The following is a 19,220-nucleotide window of genomic DNA, read 5'->3' as shown; positions in this document are numbered from 1 at the left end:
GAATAGCAGAAGTGAAGAGATTAAAAAAGTACTGGCTTGTTTTGAAAGCATTTTATTGAAAAGTTAAAAGAGATGCTAAGAGGCTAACTAGACTTCCTTGAGGATTTTGTTTTGATCTTTACCCTAAACTCTTACCATGTAATTTTAAGTCAAAATCACGTCAAGTGTTCCATGGTTAAGGAATATGGCATCCTGAACTTAGAAAGATTATGTCTCAATGAAATAACTAGAATCATTGCAAACAAATACATATATTTCAGATTCATACAGTTTATATTTTGGGAGGTTAGAAAAAAAGAACTACAGAATTACAGAAAATGTGACTTTGTGCTATAAAAGTATTACTAGAAAAGGTGTATTATTAGAATAAATAGGTAAATAGGGAGTCTAGGAGGGAGGATGATGGTGGCATCCCACCAATACAACTAGATAACTATCAAATCATCCTAAATACCCCAGAAATTGACCTAAAGACTGACAGAACTAACTTCACAACTAAAGAGAGAAAAGAGGCTCTATCAAAGAAGATAGAAAATATGAAGATGTGGTTTAAGGTAGAAAGAGATCCTGGCTACTGTGGAGCAGAGGGATCCATGGTCATGGAGAAGGGTAAGAGAGAGGAGCACACCCAATAGCCATTGGCTAGAAAAACAGGAGGGGCTGAATTTCATAAGTTCTTGCTGCAAGTGGGGCTTAAAGCCTGGAGTTTTAAAGGTTAATGGCCTTGGCTGGGATTAAACCTAGAGGGCACTGTACTGCTCTTGGGGAGGAGGCTGGCAAACAACCCTGTGGCATACAGCATAGAAACTGATTTGAAGAATGCCTGGGGCACATAGCAGGGAGAGTATTTGCTCCTCTGAGAGCATGACCCTGAGAAGACAGTGTTCATGGAGAAGCCTCTCTAGAAAGGAGATTTCCAGCGCCGTTTTCTTTGCCCACTTCTCCGCATTAACACAGAACCACCTGCAGGAAGCAGTGTAGCACTGACAGTATCTGCCTAACTTAATTACACTAAGCCTCACCCCAGTGGAACTGCCTTTTTCAGACACACTTACCTCAGTCCCAGGATGGTGGGCCCATCCCCTAGAAGACCAGCACAAACCCTTGCCCATACTGTGTCTCTTGACCAGAGTTCTCCAGGGGCTCAGTTCTGATGGAGGTGGTGACAGGTCTCATTTCACAAGCAGACTGAAGCACACCTTGTTAAAACTCACCTCATTCAGGCCAGAGACCAAACACTGCCCACAGCAGGCAAGGATAGCTTCTGCAGGACTGAAGAATAACACAGACAGAACACGACAGCAGAGTGCATGCAGCACACACTGGAGATACTTCCAGAAGCCTCAGGTTCTGGGTACTACATGACTCTTCTTCATAAGGCCATTAGTTCCAAAAGCAGGAGAGATAACTGGCTTTTCTAACACACAAGAAAACAGAGGCTTAGACAGAAATGCCAAGACAAAGGAATTTATCCCAAATGAAAGAACAAGTTTAGGCTATGGCCAGAGATCTATGTGAAACAGATATAAGTAACATACCTGATGTAGACTTTAAAGCAACAATGATAAGGATACTCAATGGACTTTAGAAAAGAAGACATCAGAGAGAGACTTACCACAGAGATAAGAGTTAAAAAGAAACAATCAGAGATGAAGAGTGTGATAAATAGAATTAGAAAAATGCTTAATGCAATGAACAGTAGACTGGAAGAAACAGAAGAATGAATTAATGACCTTGAAGACAAAGTAATAGAAAGCAACGAAGCTGAAGAAAAGAGAGAAAGAATTCTGCGAAATGAGCATAGACTTGGGGAACTCAGTAACTCCATCAAAAATAATAACATATCTATATAGGAATCCCAGAAGAAGAAGAGAGAGAAAAGGGAGCAGAAAGTTTATTTGAAGAAATAATAGCAGAAAACTTCCCTAATCTGGGGAAGAAAATAGACATCCAGATCAAGGAGGCACATAGGCCTTCCAACAAAGTCAACAGAAACGGACCCATACCAAGACCCATTATAATTAAATAAGAAAAATCCAATGATAAAGAAAAAAAATCTTAGCAGCAAGACAAAAGTAGTCCCTAACTTACAAAAGAAGACCCATAAGGCTAGCAGGAGATTTTCCAACAGGAACTTTGCAAGCCAGAAGGGAATGGCAGGATAAATTCAGAGTCCTGAATGGGAAAAATCTGCAGTCAAGAATATCCAGCAAAGCTATCATTCTAAATAGAAGGAGAGATAAGGAATTTCCCAGACAAACAGAAACTAAAGGAGCTCATGACCACTAAACAACCCTGCAAAAAATATTAAATGGGACTCTTCGAGTGGAAACAAGAGATCAAAAGTGACCGTATAAAGGCAGAAAACACAAAAGCAGTAAAAAAATGAATATTTCTGTAAAAAAAAACAATCAAGAAACTCACAAAAAATGATGTAAAATATAATAGCATATGCCTAAAATTTGGGTTGGAAAGGAGAAAAGAATGGGTTCAAAATTAAATGATCATCAACTTAATATAGAAGAGGTTATATACAAACCTGATATAACCATATATCAAAACCACTCATAAACATGAAAAGAATAAAGAGAAAGAAATTCAAATATATCACCAACAAAACATGAGAAAGACAAGAAATGATCAGAAAAAATTCCAGAAACAACCACAAAACAAATAATTAATGGCAATAAATATATATCTATAAATAAGTACTTTGAATGTAAATGAACTGAATTCTTCAATGGCAATAAATATATATCTATAAATAAGTACTTTGAATGTAAATGAACTGAATTCTTCAATCAAAAGACATAGGGAGTCAGAATGGTTGAAAAATACCTATTTGTATACTGCCTACAGGACACTCAATTTAGGCCTAAAGACACCTGGAGAATGAAAGTGAGGTGATGGAGAAACACTTTGCATGCAAATGAATGTCAAAAGAATGCCAGGGTAGCAATACTTATTATTGGACAAACTAGACTTTACTTCCATTGATTTTTTTATGTGCATAAATCTTTTTAAATTTAAATTCAACTAGTCAACATATAGTACATCATTAGTTTCAGATGTAGAGTTCAGTAATTCATCAGTTGCATATAAAATCCCATCATGACACTGAGGGGGGCACTTGATGGGATGAGCACTGGGTGTTATTCTATATGTTGGCAAATTGAACACCAATAAAAAATAAATAAAAAAATCCCATCACATGCCCTCCTTAATGCCCATCACCCAGTTACCCCATTTGCCCACCCACATCTCCTCCAGCAGCCTTCAGTTTATTTCCTATAATTAAGGGTCTCTCATGGATCGTCAGACAAACTAGACTTTTTTTTTGTATATTTTTTTTATTGGAGTTTGATTTGCCAACATATAGCATAACACCCAGTGCTCATCCTGTCACAAACTAGACTTTAAAACAAAGACAGTAACAGATACAGAAGGACACTATATAGTAATAAAGAGGACATCCAACAGTAACATATAGCAATTATAAATATTTATTCACCTAACACGGGAGCACCAAAAATATATAAAACAATAACAAACAAAAAGGAACTAATCAATAGTAATGCAATAATAGAAGGAGACTTTAACACCCTACTTAAAATCAATGGACAGATCATCTAAACAAAAAATAAACAAGGAAATAATGATTTTGAATGACACACTGGACCAGTAGGCTTAACAGGTATATTCAGAATATTCCATCCTAAAACAGCAGAATACACATTCTTCTCAAGTGCATATGGAACATTCTCCAGAATAGTCACACATTAGACCACAAAACAGGCTTCAACAAATACAAGAAGATTGAAATCATACCATGTACCATTTTTGACCACAATGCTATGAAAATAGAAGTCAACCAAAAGAAAAAGCCTGGAAAGACCACAAATACATGGAGGTTAAAGAACATCATACTAGGCAATGAAAGGATCAACCAGGAAGTAAAAGGAGAAATAAAAAATTACATGGAAACAAATGAAGATGGAAACACAGTGGTCCAAAACCTTTGGGAAGCAGCAAAAGTGGTCCTAAGAAGGAAGTAAATAAGAATATAGGCTTACCTCAAGAAGCAAGAAAAAGTTCAAGTAAACAACATAAGCTTACACCTATAGGAGCTAGAAAAAGAACAACGAATGAAGTCTAAAGCTAGCAGAAGAAGGAGATCATAAATATTAGAGCAGAAATAAATGATATAGAAAGTTAAAAAAAATAGAGCAGGTTCTTTGAAAAAATTAATACAATTGTTAAACCTCTAGCCTGATATATCAAGGGAAAGGACCCAGATAAATAAAATCATAAATGAGAGAGGAGAAGTAACAACCAATACCACAAAAATACAAACATAACAGAATATTATGAAAAATTATATGCCAGCAAATTGCACAATCTGGAAGAAACGGATAAATTCCTAGACACATATAAATCACCGAAACTGAAACAGGAGGAAGTAGAATACTTGAACAGACCTATAACAAGCAAAGAAATAGAATCTAATAAAAAAAAAAATCCTCTCCACAAACAAAAATCCAGGGCCAGATGGCTTCACAGGGGATTTCTACCAAACATTTAAAAAAGAGTTAATACTTATTTTTCTCATCCTATTCCAAAAAATAGAAAAGGAAAGAAAACTTTCAAATTCATTCTATGAGGCCAGCATTACCCAGATAAAGATGCCAAAAAAAGAGAACTACAGGCCAATACCTCCCATGAACATAAATGCCAAAATCCTCAATAAATACTAGCAGACTGAATGCAACAATATGTTAAAAAAAAAAAACTCATTCACCATGATCAAGTGGAATTTATTCCTGGATTGCCAGGGTCTTCAATAATCACAAATTACTCAATTTGATACACCACATTAATAAAAGAAAGAATAAGAACCATATGATCATGTAAATAGATGCAGAAAAAGCATTTGACAAAGTACAACATCCATTCATCATAAAAACCCCCAGGAAAGTAGGTTTAGAGGGAATATACCTCAACATAATAAGTACCATCTATGAAAAACCCACAGCTAATATCGTTCTCAATGGGGGAAAACTGAAAGCTTTTCCTATACAATTGGGAACACGACAGACATGTCCACAATCACCACTTTTATTCAACATAGTACTGGAAGTCCTAGCCACAGCAATCAAACAACATAAAGAAATACAAGGCATAACAATTAGTAAGGAAGAAATAAAACCTTCACTATGTGCAGATGACAGGGTATTCTATATAGAAAACCCAAATGACTTTATTCCAAACTGCTAGAACTGATAACAAATTCAGTAAAGTTGCAGGATACAAAATCAATGTACAGAAATCTGTTGCATTTCTATACATCAATAATGAAGCAGCAGAAAGAGAAATCAAGGAATCAATCCCATTTATAATTGCACCAAAACCAATAAGATAGCTAGGAATAACCCTAACCAAAGAGGGGGAAAGACCTATACTCTAAAAACTATAAAACACTGATATGAAAGAAGTTGAAGATGACACAAAGAAATGGAAAGACATGCCATGCTCATGGATTGCAAAAACAGGTATCATTAAAATGTCTATATAGCCCAAAGCAATCTATACATTTAATGCAATCTCAATCAAAATACCACCAGAATTTTTCACAGAGCTAGAACAAACAAACAAACATAAAATTTGTATGGAACCACACAAATAGCCAAAACAATCTTGAGAAAGAAAAGCAAAGCTAGAGACTTCACAATTCTGGACTTCATGTTATATTATAAAGCTGTAGTGATCAAGACAATATGGTACTGGCACAAAAATAGACACAGAGATCAATGGAATAGAATAGAAAACTCAGAAATGAACTCACAATTGCTGGTCAGTTAATCTTTGACAAAGGAAGAGGGGATATGCAATTGATAAAAGAATGTCTCTTCAACAAATAACGTTGGGAAAACTAGACAACAACATGTAAAATAATGAAAATAGACCATTTATTTTACACCATACACAAAAACTCAAAATTAAGGACCTAAACATGAGACTTGAAACCATGAAAATCCTAGAAGAAACACAGGCAGTAATTTCTTTGACATCAGCCATAGCAACTTCTTTCTAGATAGGTCTTCTATCTATCTGCTTCTTCTAGAGGCAAGGGAAATAAAAGGAAAAATAATGTATTAGAACCATTTCAAAATAAAAAAAAAAACTTCTGCACGTTGAAGGAAATAGTCAACAAAATTAAAAGGCAACCTATGGAATGGGAGAAAGTATTTACAAATGACATACCGGATAAAGGGTAAGTATCCGAAATATATAAGGAACTTATAAAGCTCAATATCCGAAAAACAAATAACCCAATTAAAAATGGGTAGAAAACATGAATAGATATTTTTCCAAAGAAGACATACAGTTGGCCAACAGACACCTGAAAAGATGCTCAACATTACTCAGCATCAGGGAAATCAAAATTACAAGATATGCCCTCACATTGTCAGAATGGTTAAAATCAACACACAAGAAACAACAGATGTTGGCAAGGATGCGGAGAAAGGGGGAACTGTGAACTCGTGCAGCCACTGTGGAAAACATTATGGAGGTTCTTCAAAAAGTTAAAAATAAAACTACCCTATGATCCAGCAGTGGCACTACATATATTTACCCAAAGAATACAAAAATATTAATTCAAAGGGATACATGCACCCTGAAATTTATAGCAGTATTATGTATAATAGCCAAATTATGGAAACAGCCCAAGTATCTATTGATTGAGAAATGGATAAAGAATATGTAGTGTATATATACAATGAAATGTTACTCAGCCGTAGAAAAGGATGAAATCTTCCCATTTGCAATGATATGGAATGAGTTAGAGAGTATTATGCTAAGTGAAGTAAGTCAGAGAAAGACGAATACCATATGATTTCACTCATGTAGAATGTTTTTAAAAGATTTTATTTATCTGAGACAGAGATAGAGAGAGAATGAGCATAAGGGAGGGGCAGAGGGAGGGGGAGAAGGAGACTCCCTGCTGAGTGGGGAACCCAAAAGGGAGCTTGATCTCAGGACCCTGAGATCATGACCTGAGCTGAAGGCAGATGCTTAATCAACTGAGCCACCCAGGTGTCCCCATATATGGAATTTAAAAAATAATACAAATGAACAAAGGGAAAGAAAGAGAGGTAAACCGCAAAACAGCCTCTTAACTATAGAGAACAAATGGATGGTTACCAGAAGGGAGGTGGGTGGGGAATGGGGTAAGGAGGTAATGAGGCTTAAGGAGTGTACTTGTGATGATCATGGGGTGTTGTATAGAAGTGCTGAATATTGTACTTTGGATGCTAATATTGCCCTGTGTATTAAATAACTGGAATTTAAATAAAAACTTAAAAAATAAGTAGGTAAATAGTAACAGTGCAGTGAAGGAAAAAAATGTCCTAAATTCTATGATGTCTTAATCTTAAGAATGAACTAGAAGGATTTGGATGAATAGTTAAGATTTGGAGTGAAAGGAAGATTAACTTATGCTCATTAACTAGTGTATGCCGGTTAAATTAGCGTATGCTGGTCGACATTCACAATGTTGGCAAAAAAGAAGGCTATTAATAACACATTATGAGAATATGCCAATATAGCAGTGTGTTCATTAGAAAAAATGTCAAATATGAGGAGAATGTTGAAATTCTATTTAAAAGAATGACTTATTTTGTTTGTATTGAGTCTAGACTTCAAAAATGGTCATTTTTCTGTTTTTTTTTTAAAGAAAATATCCTTGAAGTGACATCCACCCTATTAAAACAGTCAATTAAATTTATTTTTAGAACTTCCGCAAGCCATGGAGTGTGACATTCATACAAAGTTATCTTTACTCTTACTCTGAAAATAGAAGATATGATTAGAAAAATCTTAGTTCATAGTATTTCATGTGAGAATACTGCTGCCTATTTTATACTTTACATCATAGTATGGTTTTCTAATATTTTTCCAGTATAGCTATATATAGTTTGTCTATTTTTTTTCTATCCAAAAGACCTGCCACAATCCACAATGGCTTCCATATTTCTTAAGCATTTCTCACACAATTAGATATTATGGCACATAATACAGCCTGAAAAGAATGATGTAGTGAAATATACCAATAGACTTTTACATGAAAAAAATGTTATATGTATGCTCACTAATTTTATGTATATTTTATTTTATTTATTTATTTATTTATTTATTTATTTATTTATTTATGATAGTCACATAGAGAGAGAGAGGCAGAGACACAGGCAGAGGGAGAAGCAGGCTCCATGCACCGGGAGCCCGACGTGGGACTCGATCCCGGGTCTCCAGGATCGTGCCCTGGGCCAAAGGCAGGTGCTAAACCGCTGCGCCACCCAGGGATCCCAATTTTATGTATATTTTAATTCATGGAATAAAAAATATAAATATATATACAGACATCAAAATGTTAATAGTGCTTTTCTCTGAGAGTTGACAAGGGTGGTGGTGGAGATTTATGATTGAAGATGTGCTTTTTATACTTTTATTTCTGTGGTGTTTGATTTTTTTCCCAACAAGTATGTATTCCCTCCAAAATCAAGGAAAAGACACATACTAATTTAAAATAAAAGTAATATTTTGTGTTTTGTTTATAGTAGAAAGTTTGGAGAGCTGGAAGTTCCAGAGAAGGAAACAGAAATCTTAAGTTGGGAAGATATGACATACAAATAACTAGAATTCAAGGCAGTAGAGTCATACGCTTATTAGCGTTCCAGTGACATACTTTGGCATCAAAAAACATTTCTTGCTATAAGATTAGAAATAACCTTATACTATCTTATAATCATGGTGCCAGGCCCAAATTTTGCTCCTAGGTAATTTTGTTGTCCTTTTGGATGTATAAAAGTATAAAGTCAGGATAGAAAAGTCAAATTCTTGGACAGGTTTCAATTTATACTGCTGGTAAACTTCTTTTTTATCTTGATGGCAGGAGGATACTATCCTGACCCTCTGTAAATAGCACTGTCTGATGTCTGAGACTCTCCTTGACTTAAGGATGGCATTCACACAGGCAGGATGGCTGGTGGGAGAAAGACATGGATAACAAGTGCTCTAAAAAGACTTTGCATAGAAATAAGAGAAGAAAGGGCCTTTGAGTATTATTTCCAAATGATCTTAACAAAGCCTCCCATAGAAAAGGGGTCTGGTCTACTCCAAAGTGAGGCAGGTGTGGCATAAACAGAAAAGACCCTGCGCCTAGCCTGGAAGATTCTATTCGCCTGAGAAGCAGATTTTCAGTTCCCTGGTCAAACTGTTGAAGGAAGTGAGGCTGATTTCTCAGAGTACTTTGTCTATGACTAGAGTGAATAACATATTCCAAGTTTCTCAAGAGAGTCCTAGTTAGCTGCTGTTTTCTTGGCATAGCTGTTAATAGTCTCTTTTACTCTGGAAAGTATCCTGAAAGATAACTATTTGGCATTCTTCTTATGGCTGAACTGTTGGGTAAAACATCAATAGTGGATGTGGCACAGTATTGATTGGTGTGTGAAACAGTCATTCTCAACCATATTCTCTTTTATCATCTTCCATTACAGAGGCCAGGAAAGTGAAATATTCACGTTTACAGCCAGGATTGGCCATGTTACACAGTTTGGGTCAATGAGAACTTCCTGGGAAAGTTCAAAAAGCTATTGGTACTGGCTTTTTCTCTTCTTCCTATTTTGAGTGTGGACATAATACCTGGAATTGCAAGAGTCACCTTGAAACTTGGGTGAAAGGCCAAGAATATCTCAGAGACTAAACTCTACCAGTATAGGCTCCACTGATCTATACCAGCAGTCAGCTAATCTGAGAACAAATTATAGCTCTATTTGTTGTAGTGTCTTATAGTTGGTTTTGTTACTTGCAGCTAAAATCATTCCCAATATACAGCATGCGTTATTTTCTTTTTAAAATAATTTTAGATTAGTCATTTGTGCTAGGCCTGGGAATCAAACTCTTTTTGGCATGCAGCTTACTGTCCTTTGGTGACGGCAAGTCAATCATTTTAATATTTCTCATTCATGGGTACTATATGCAAATGCAGAAACACAAAAGGAGAGTGTGAATAGAATGATGATTCAGGTACTGGGGGAAAGCAACAGGTTTATCTCCTTTCATCAGAAGGAGTTCTTATTTTGGAAGTACAGCATTTATTTTCTGAGAACTCTAAGGACTGTGCATTTGGCAAGGTCTGTTCATTTTTCATCTTCTCCACTAATGTCTTAAGGGAGGGAAAGATAAATCTGAATGTCATCAGGATACATATGGAGCTGAGGGCCACAGTTACTAATTAAGCCCTCTCCAAAGACCCACTTGGATGTCTTGGCATAGGAGATAAACAGACTACCCAAAGATGTCTTTTTTTTTTTCCCCTAGCAGTCAAAATACCCCAGATTATCTTGTGTTAGTGAGAGTGGTAGAAGAGGACTAAGATACTTATACAATCCCCCCCGTAGTGCTGGCTAGATGGCAAAGTCCTCATTCTCTGATCATAACTATTTTAAGGGAATAGGTATTTTATTGCAGTGCTACTGAGGAAACAGAATTTCATTCAGAGCAAGCCCTGAAGCAATTTGAGTATTGCAAACTAACCCCAAATAGAATTCACTTGAACTTTGCCAGAAATCAGAATGTCATTTTCTTGAAGTTTAAAGGGAGAGAAAAGTAATTTGGGAAACACACAATCCTTTGAAAGATTCTCCTTTGCCTTCCTGAGGTTCATATTTCCATGGAGTCCACCAGGCTAGTAATTTAAAAAAAATCTGTTTACCCTATGTTTTTCCAAAGGGTTCTCTCCATCTCTTAACTACACTGAGGACCTCACAGGAAATGATCAGTGCTTCTCTTGTGTCTGGTTCTGCTCTTACCAGTCCCTGCCAAAATTAAGCCAAAACGATTGCAGAATCTATCTGTGAGAATAGATAAGAGTGTCTTTCCATTTATATCAGACAGCTGGATTCAGCTTTGATGACTCGTCAGCAAAACAGACTAAACAGTAAAAGAGAATACATATTTTTGTCATTTTTTTTTTTACCTGAAGGTTAGATGCTACTACATTAAGAGAGATGATTCTACATTTTTGGCAGGAAAAGTACTTTAATCTAGATACATAGTTTATTTCCCTAGGGAAGGAAGTCAGCAAATGGCCTATTATTCCATGAAATTTGTGTTAAATGTGCTAAAAAAATGGATGTTAAGTATCGAAAAATGTTCAAATCTGGTCATGGAGGATGCAGCCTTTTTAGACCAAAGTTTCTCTCAATCCATCTTTCACTAGCCTACTTTTCAAGAAAAGTTAACAATGGCTGAATTTTAAAATCTGATATACATGCCTAAGCAGCATATTCCTATGAGAGTCCGTTTTTCCGCTTGGTTAAAGCAGAATGAAACGTTTACAATTTTGGATATTCTCTATTTAGGCTAAGGGGGTTGTGGTTGTGGTAGACTGCTCTGTGTACATTGTAGACTGATAGCCCATGAAGATTAAAAATGGAATTTGCTGGGCAATATCTAATCAAGTGCCAGAATGCAGTGGGTCAATCATGAGGGTGAGATCAGGTCCCATTTTGGTAGTAGATTCAATGGAGACAAGGAGGTAAATTATTCCAGTTTTGCTCCAGGATAAAAACAAACATTTATTTCATTGATTTTGCAGACTAGAGGTGATATTCCACAATATTCCCAGTTTTTACAGTAAATTTCTAACATTAGCTGCATATCTATAAAGTCTCTGATTATTGGAATCTCTAGATGGCAGGAGGAGTTCTATTAGGTTATAATTGTGACATTAGTAAATAATGACCCAATTTCCCAATAAGAAGGACCCATTTCGTAGAACTTCCAAGATATATTCTTGCTCTCTGAGGACCTGAAGATTCTTTACCACTTTGTTTATATTAAATCTGATTTTCATGATTTCAGAGAGGGTAGGCATCTTCCTCAAATTGTAGATAAAAGGACAAGCAATGTGAGTTGAAAGAGAAACTAAATTCTTTTAAGGAAATTTAATTGTGTCTCCCAATACTATCAGCTTATCTTCCAATGTATTTGCCTTTATTTCTTTGTCCTCTCATCTCAATTCCTAATGGGAATTAGAAGATATGTTGAGTTGCTTAATGATAATAAAAGTTAAGACTTACTGGCAGATGGTGGAGCAAAGGGCCAAAAGGTTCTGAGAAGTACGAATGTAATAGTGGGCCAGGAACCCTAACACCTGATAGTATTTTGTGAGAGAGAATGGAAGACTATTTTCCCAGGTGATAATGGACATGCTGGTAGGAGGGGGCACCAGGATCACTGAGAAGTACAGAGAGGCTAAGGAAGATGCTCATATAGAACTGAGCTCCTGATAGCAAAGGGGGTGGTGAAAATCTAAAACATTGGAATCTAGATGGCCAACAGTTTAACCACCAGGGGAAAGTTACAGACAATTATCACAATAGGTGACATCAGAGTGGCAGCCAAGGGCCTCTGCCTGCAGAGAGCTATGGAGAGGCTGAATGGGGTACAGTATTCCTAGAGGCAAGACAGATGGGCAGTCAATAAGGATACTAAGGATACTACTTAACTTACACAATCTAAATAAACCAAGGACAGGTGATCAGGAAGCTAAGGGCAATAGCCCCAACAAAGGGTATGATCCACTGCTTAGTCTTTGGACCTATGCTAGTTCTCGGACTCTAGACCCACTGATTGAAGGAAAGGCCAGGGCCCTATGAGGAAGGACCCTGGAACACCATGCTACATTTAATCAGTAGCAGTTCTCTATGTCTTTGCCCAAATGGATGTAAAGACATTTACTAGGATATCTTGCATTGGGAAAAAGGAGAACACCCAGATTTTTGAGGATTGCTCAGCACAGAGACTGATTTTCATTGGTACCTGGGGACCCAAAGTGCCCCATGATTCCCAGTGGATGGTAAAAGCAGTCTTGCCTCAGGACTGGCTTACCACCTGGTCCATGAGCCTACATGGATGTTATTTCCTTGATCTTCTAATATATAATTGGAAGGGATAGATTTGGTAGTTGGAGAACCCTCATCACATTGGTTTCTGGATCTGTGAAGTCGGAGATCTCATAGAAAGGGAATGTCAGGGGCACCTGATAGCTCAGTCAGTTAAGCATCTGACTCTTGGTTTCACCCCAGGTCATGATCTCAGGGTCATAAGATCTAGAGTACCGCCTTGGGCTCTGTGCTCAGTGTGGAGTCTACTTTAGATTGTCTCCCTCTCTCTCTCTCTCCCTGCCCCACCCAAGTGCTCTACCTCTTTCTCTGAAATAGATAAATCTTTTTTTAAAATTTTTTAAAGGAAGTTCAATTTGAAGACTAAATCTTGCCCTTCCTCCAAACTTCCTATCCCTAACCCAGATAGTAAAGCAAAATAAATACCATGTCCTGTGGGGAAGATTAATGCCATTCTTTCAAATACTTTGCAGGGATGAGGGTCCTTCCCAAATCCCCATTTAGTTCACTAGTCTGACCCCTTCAGAAAGTAGAGGTTTCATACTGAATGCCAAATTCTGTAAACAATCAAGTATTAGCCTCAGTGGCAGCTGCTCCACTGGATGTAATTCGTTTCTTCCTTCCCTCCTTCCTTCTCTCCTTTCTTCCCTCCTTCTCTCCCTCCTTCCTTCCTTCCTTGCCTCCCCCTCTCCTCCTTTCCTTTCTGCAGAATGACACAACCTCTGGCTGTGGCACACAGCCATTTATCTAGCAAATGTATTATTTTCCATACCTCTTAGACAGGAGGCAGTTTGCATTCCCAGGAGACAGAGAAGATATATTTAAGACTATATATTTAATTAGGATCTTTCCCTGGGTCAATGTTCACTCTTCCACCTTTGGTCATGATATAGTCTGAAGGAACTCACATCATTTGGATATCTGTAGAATATCACATTCTTCTACTATATTGATGATGTGGTAACTGAACCAGAAGCAAGAAATGACAAGTACCTATGACACATGTGCTCCAGAGGGTAGGTGATAAACATATGAAAATCTAGGGACTCTCAGTGAAATCTGTAGGGATCTGGAGTTTGGGGGCATACCATAACCTCTAATTCAAAATAAGACATATTCTCACACCTCCCACTACTAAGGATACCCTCTTTGACTTCTGGAGGCAATACATTCCATATTTGAGAATATTGCTCCAATGCTCTAAATAAAGATCATAAACTGGCAGCTTTAATCAGGAGAGTCTGAAGCAGGTGTACGCTATGAAGTAAACAATCCTGCACCTAGACCATACAACCTGGCAGATCCTATAGTACTAAAGGTATCTGTAATGGGAAAGGACACTGCATAGTGTCCTTTATAGCAAGCTCCAAAGAGGAGTTACTATGTGGAACTCTAGGGTTCTAGAACAGCACTATGTAATAGAATTTACTGCATTGTTGAAATGTTCTATGCAATATCATGGCTACCAGCCACATATATTCCCATATACTTGAAGTGTGGCTAGAGTTACTTCATCTATCTATCATCTAATCTTTACTTAATTTGTTGGGATTTAAAAAAAGAACAGAAAACATTAGTGGTTGTCTGGTGCTAAGGAAAGGGGCTCCAGAGGATCCAGGGGTGATGTCCTATATATTGATGGCTTACACAACCAACAGATCAGACATAAAAGATGATTTTATTAGATGTAAATTATAACTCAATTTTTTTTAAAAAAAGAGACTAATGAACCAAAAATTTACTCTATGAGGAAACAATATAGGGCTTATGGTTTTCTCTCATGAGCAGTAAAAACAATTACTTTGGGCATAAATAAAGAAATAGTAAAATGAGAGATCTTCCATATACAAAATTTAAAAAATATTTTTAAGAGAAATATGCTCATGTAGAGGTAATACTTCTTTTTATATTTGATTTAATTAACTTGCTGTTCTTTTCTGGGAATAAAAATTTTAGAAATGCTTATTTTAAAATCTCACAAGTTTCAGGTAACAAGGCGTTAGAACAAAAGAGGGCTGTAAAACTAGTTCTGTAAAGCATTTACTGCAAAAACATGTACCACTTGTAATAAAAAAGAAAAAGTTACTTCTTTATGGTTAAAAATATGCAGTATCTGGGCAAAATAGCCACGTTTTCTTGAAAGAGGAAAATTAAAATGTAACATACTACCCATAAGCTACATATTTAGCTCAGCCAGAGCTGGTTGTTTAACAAGAACTAATTTCTAAATATAAATTTATGAATTTACACATTGATATTTAGCAGCTCTTCAAAATCTATCTGTAAATTAAAAAGTTAAGCAACATTGTCTTTGCCTTTACAGCTTGCAGCTGCAGCAGATCACCTGGCAGTGCCTGACTGTGGAGACAGCATCCTTGCTACGCCCAACTGCAGCATGGGCTCCTCAGAGAGGGGCTGCGGTCTAGTTACTTTCCTTCTGGCCATTTATGGTGCGGACGTATCCGGTGCTTGCTCTCAGCCAGGAAGGAACACGATATATTTCAAGTTTCTGAAAAGCGAGGAGTCTAAAGTCACCCCGTGCTGTGCTTTCTTCAAAGCGATGGTGCCAGTCCAGGAGGGTCCTCAGCAGGCTGATTTTTAAAGTACCTCCTTTTTGGTTTAGGATTCTGCTTCATCCCCATCACTTTCATCATTGTTGTCATTCTCTGCCATGTCTTCTCCCCTCTTTAAGCCTTTTCAGATAATTACTAGCTAAAATTGTCTTGGGTAATCTGCAAGAAACTAAAAAGGTTTCTGATTTTTCGGCAGTATTTGACAAATCATTGAGTGCTTTCGTTTTCCATTGCCATCTCTCTAAGAATAGGTGGCTAGACACTGAACGAAGAGTTCGGTAGACTTGGGCGTCCGCACGCAGGACTCCTGGTCAATGGTGAACACCGTGGAGGAAGCTCTTTGTGATGACCCGGATGTGGAACCTGGAACCTGCGCCGCTGCTCCCTGCTCTTGTCTCCTCGGCAACCGTGTTGGCCATCTTCCCGTACCTCCTGTGCGTGGTCTCCTGGGACCCGCCGTGAGCAGGGAAGACCAGCATGGAGGGTGCGGGCTCGTTTTACTTAATCTTAATTAATTTAAATTCAAGTTTAAGGAGCCACATGTGGTCAGTGGCTATCGTCGTATTGGACAATGCAGTTCTAGAGCAAGTCCATTTCATCTGTAGCACAGATCTATTCAGAAAGCAGTTCCTGGATGCTGGTTGGACCTGGTAGAGAGCTAGAGTATCTGACCATGGGCGGTAAGTGATGTGTGGCCAGAACGAATCCTCACGTGCTGGGGTTTCTCATCTATTGAGTCATAAATTGGAGTGGGGTCAGTAGCACTCTATTGTAAGATGGTGGAAGTCGTCCATCCCAGTCTGGGCGTGAGTAGAGCTAGTAGACATGAGTTAGCCGCACGGATAAGTGGCCTAGACCACTGAATGCCATCCGCTACCGTTGTACTGATGCCTCTCCTTCGGCTCAGACCCACAGCTACTTGGTATGTACCTTTGGAAGCAATCATAGTTGATACTGGAGACTGAGCTTGGTTTACTTTTGGGTCAGCTCTATGTGTCAGTATGAGCTGGAAATGGACTGATGTTACTCTACAACCCCATTGAGGAGTGCCTTTGATGGATATCAGTGAGGAAAATCTTCCCAGGGGGTAAAGCCTCACGTTGTGCAGGTGGTCATTCACTTTGTGTTAAAGGAGATAACACAAGGCTAAGGACTAATGGACAGAAACAAATGGTCTGGCTAGTTGGTCATGATCCTGAAAGGAAAAAGTATTGAGAGGGTAGGGGACAAGGAGGGCTGAGGAGGAAGGATGTAAATGGATTGATTGAAATAGTCATAAAGTGTGGAAACTTGTTTTTTGCTTACCACAGAGCATCAACCACAGACCTGGCACTTAAGTAAGTAGCCAAGTAGGCAGGATGCTTTGATCATTTAAAGTCAGTCAGCCTCTGTCATTAGCTCCACTGGTACTGGCAAATTGGATACATTAGTAGAGTCTCCACTGTGGAAGAGATGGGGGCTATGCATGGGCCCAACAGCATGGGTTCCTGGCTCCCGAGGTTGACTGCTGTTGTCAAATGCCCAGCCTGCCAGCAATAGAGACATGGCTGTTCTATGGTAACAACCCTTAAGAAAACTAATCAGGCGTTAGGTTGCAAGTTCACTGCTTTGGATTTCTATCTTGGAAGGGTCAGTGATTTATCTCAATTAGGATTAACACACATTTTGAGTATATGTTTGCCTTTCCTTGATGAGAGCTCCAGACAGCCCTGCTCTCCATCCAGGAGAGTATTTAATCCACTGACATGGGATCCACATGAGACTGCCTTAGACTAAGAGGACAACTATAGAGTGAAGGAGGTATGGAAGTGGACTTATGACCATAGAATCCACTGGCCATATCACATGCTGTGTCACCTAGAAGCTAATTTACCTAATAGAGTCCAAGGATGATCTCTTAGGGACACAGTTGAGGTACCTGCTTGGAGATGACTCCTTTAGGGGACAGGGCACCATTTTCCAGGATATGGCATATACCCTAAATAAAGACAATTATCTGGTACCATGCCCCAAATACATGAGTCAGAATCGTAGGGTGGAAGTAGGAGTGGTGTCACTTACTATCCCAAATGCACTTGGAAAATTTGCATTTCCTGCCTCCACAATTATAGGCTGTGCAGATATAGAGATTTTTAAAAAATTTTTATTTATTTATGATAGTCACACACAGAGAGAGAGAGAGAGGCAGAGACATAGGCAGAGGGAGAAGCAGGATCCATGCACCGGGAGCCCGACGTGGGACTCAATCCCGGGTCTCCAGGATCGCGCCCTGGGCCAAAGGCAGGCGCTAAACTGCTGCGCCACCCAGGGTTCCCGAGATTTTTTTTTTTAAAGTACTCTCTATATCCAGTGTTAGGCTGGAACTCACAACCCCGAGATCAAGAGTTGAATGCTCTACCAACTGAGTCAAGCCAGGTACTCCTAGAGATCATGGTCTTAGAAGAGGAATGCTTACTACCAAGGGGCACGCAGTAAGATTTCCACTGGTGTCTAAGCTATGTGTGTGTGTGTGTGTGTGTGTGTGTGTGTGTGTGTTTGTTCCTTATGCCTGGAGACCATTAAGCAAGGATAAGAGTCACCATACTGGCAGAGTAATTGACTGTACTAGTTATCAATTTATTTCTTCTTAGCACCAAATTCAGCCTTTCTTACCCTGCTTTATTATAGTGGAGGTGGACAGTAAATATTTCTCCTTTGCTGGCCAAGTTTGTCAATAAAGGGTGCTAGAGGAACCCTATAGAAGGAAACCTCTTCCCCATCCCCCACCACAGCCCCAGTTCCTATGTAACTATGTAATTTCCCTTTTGTCTTGATCCTGACCTGTGACCCACGCTATCCTGGTGGGCACACAGTGGAACTCACTGGGGGGTGATTTTCTGGGAAAGCAACAGACTGTTCCTGGGAAAGTTTTCTCGACATCCCACCTGAGATTCTCCCCATAGGCAGCTTATTGGTAAATTCTCTTGGTTCTCACACTGGCTTTCCAGTGAGTTCAATGGCACTCCGGTTAGGCAGCTTTCTGGCAGGTATCATTGCTAACACACTAGTAGGAGGTTCCTTCTTGGTAGTGTTAGCCTACAGCACCTCAGTGAATTTCACCCCATCTCATGAGCTAGAGCCGTACCAACTCCAGGGCCCTCTCAGTCTCTGCCTTGGGGGTAGGGCATCACTTCCCTAATTTTTTCATTTTTTGGATGGTCTGCCTCAGTCCTAGAGGTAGTGGCTACTCACTATATCTGCTATTTCTGCATTCTTTGAAGCTTTGAAGCAGCTCTTTTTAGACCTTATAAGCCAATTCTGTTGCTCCAATTCCACACTAGTATTTGATAATTATGTTAAACCTTTTTTTTTTTTTTTTTTTTTTTTAGTACTCCTGTTTTACTGTCTTCTGACTGGACCCTTATGATTAGCAGAAGGCAAGGCTCATTATCATGCAGATGATCCATTAGGTCATCTCTTGAAGCTCCTGTGCCCAATTTTAATAGTAAATGGATTAGTAGAGTAACCATGGCCAGAGAACTGCCTGATAAACCAGGTTCTCAGACCCCTCAGGACAGAGAGCCCGGGCGATCTCACCAGGCTCTCACCAAGCTGCCTTGACCAGCTGTTCTGCTGGCTAAAGGTGAGGGGAGCCTAAACTGGATGAAAGAGGAGAGGGATGATGACTGTTGGTTGTGGCTTC

General features: G+C 38.6%; 1 long non-coding RNA gene across 12 annotated transcripts in view; it reads left to right on the top strand.

Annotated features, from left to right (window-relative positions):
- Nucleotides 1–19,220, top strand: part of LOC106559841 — a 119,706-nt gene that overhangs the window by 54,052 nt on the left and 46,434 nt on the right. For 9 of the 12 annotated variants that reach the window (XR_005371519.1, XR_005371515.1, XR_005371514.1 and 6 more), the window contains one exon: nt 15,289–16,022. This is a non-coding gene — a long non-coding RNA (uncharacterized LOC106559841). The other 3 variants (XR_005371509.1, XR_005371517.1, XR_005371520.1) reach the window with 2 other exon arrangements.

The sequence above is a fragment of the Canis lupus genome, chromosome 16, assembly GCF_011100685.1.
Source record: "Canis lupus familiaris isolate Mischka breed German Shepherd chromosome 16, alternate assembly UU_Cfam_GSD_1.0, whole genome shotgun sequence".
In the NCBI taxonomy this organism is placed as follows: Eukaryota; Metazoa; Chordata; class Mammalia; order Carnivora; family Canidae; genus Canis; species Canis lupus.
This window is presented reverse-complemented; position numbering and strand designations above follow the sequence as displayed.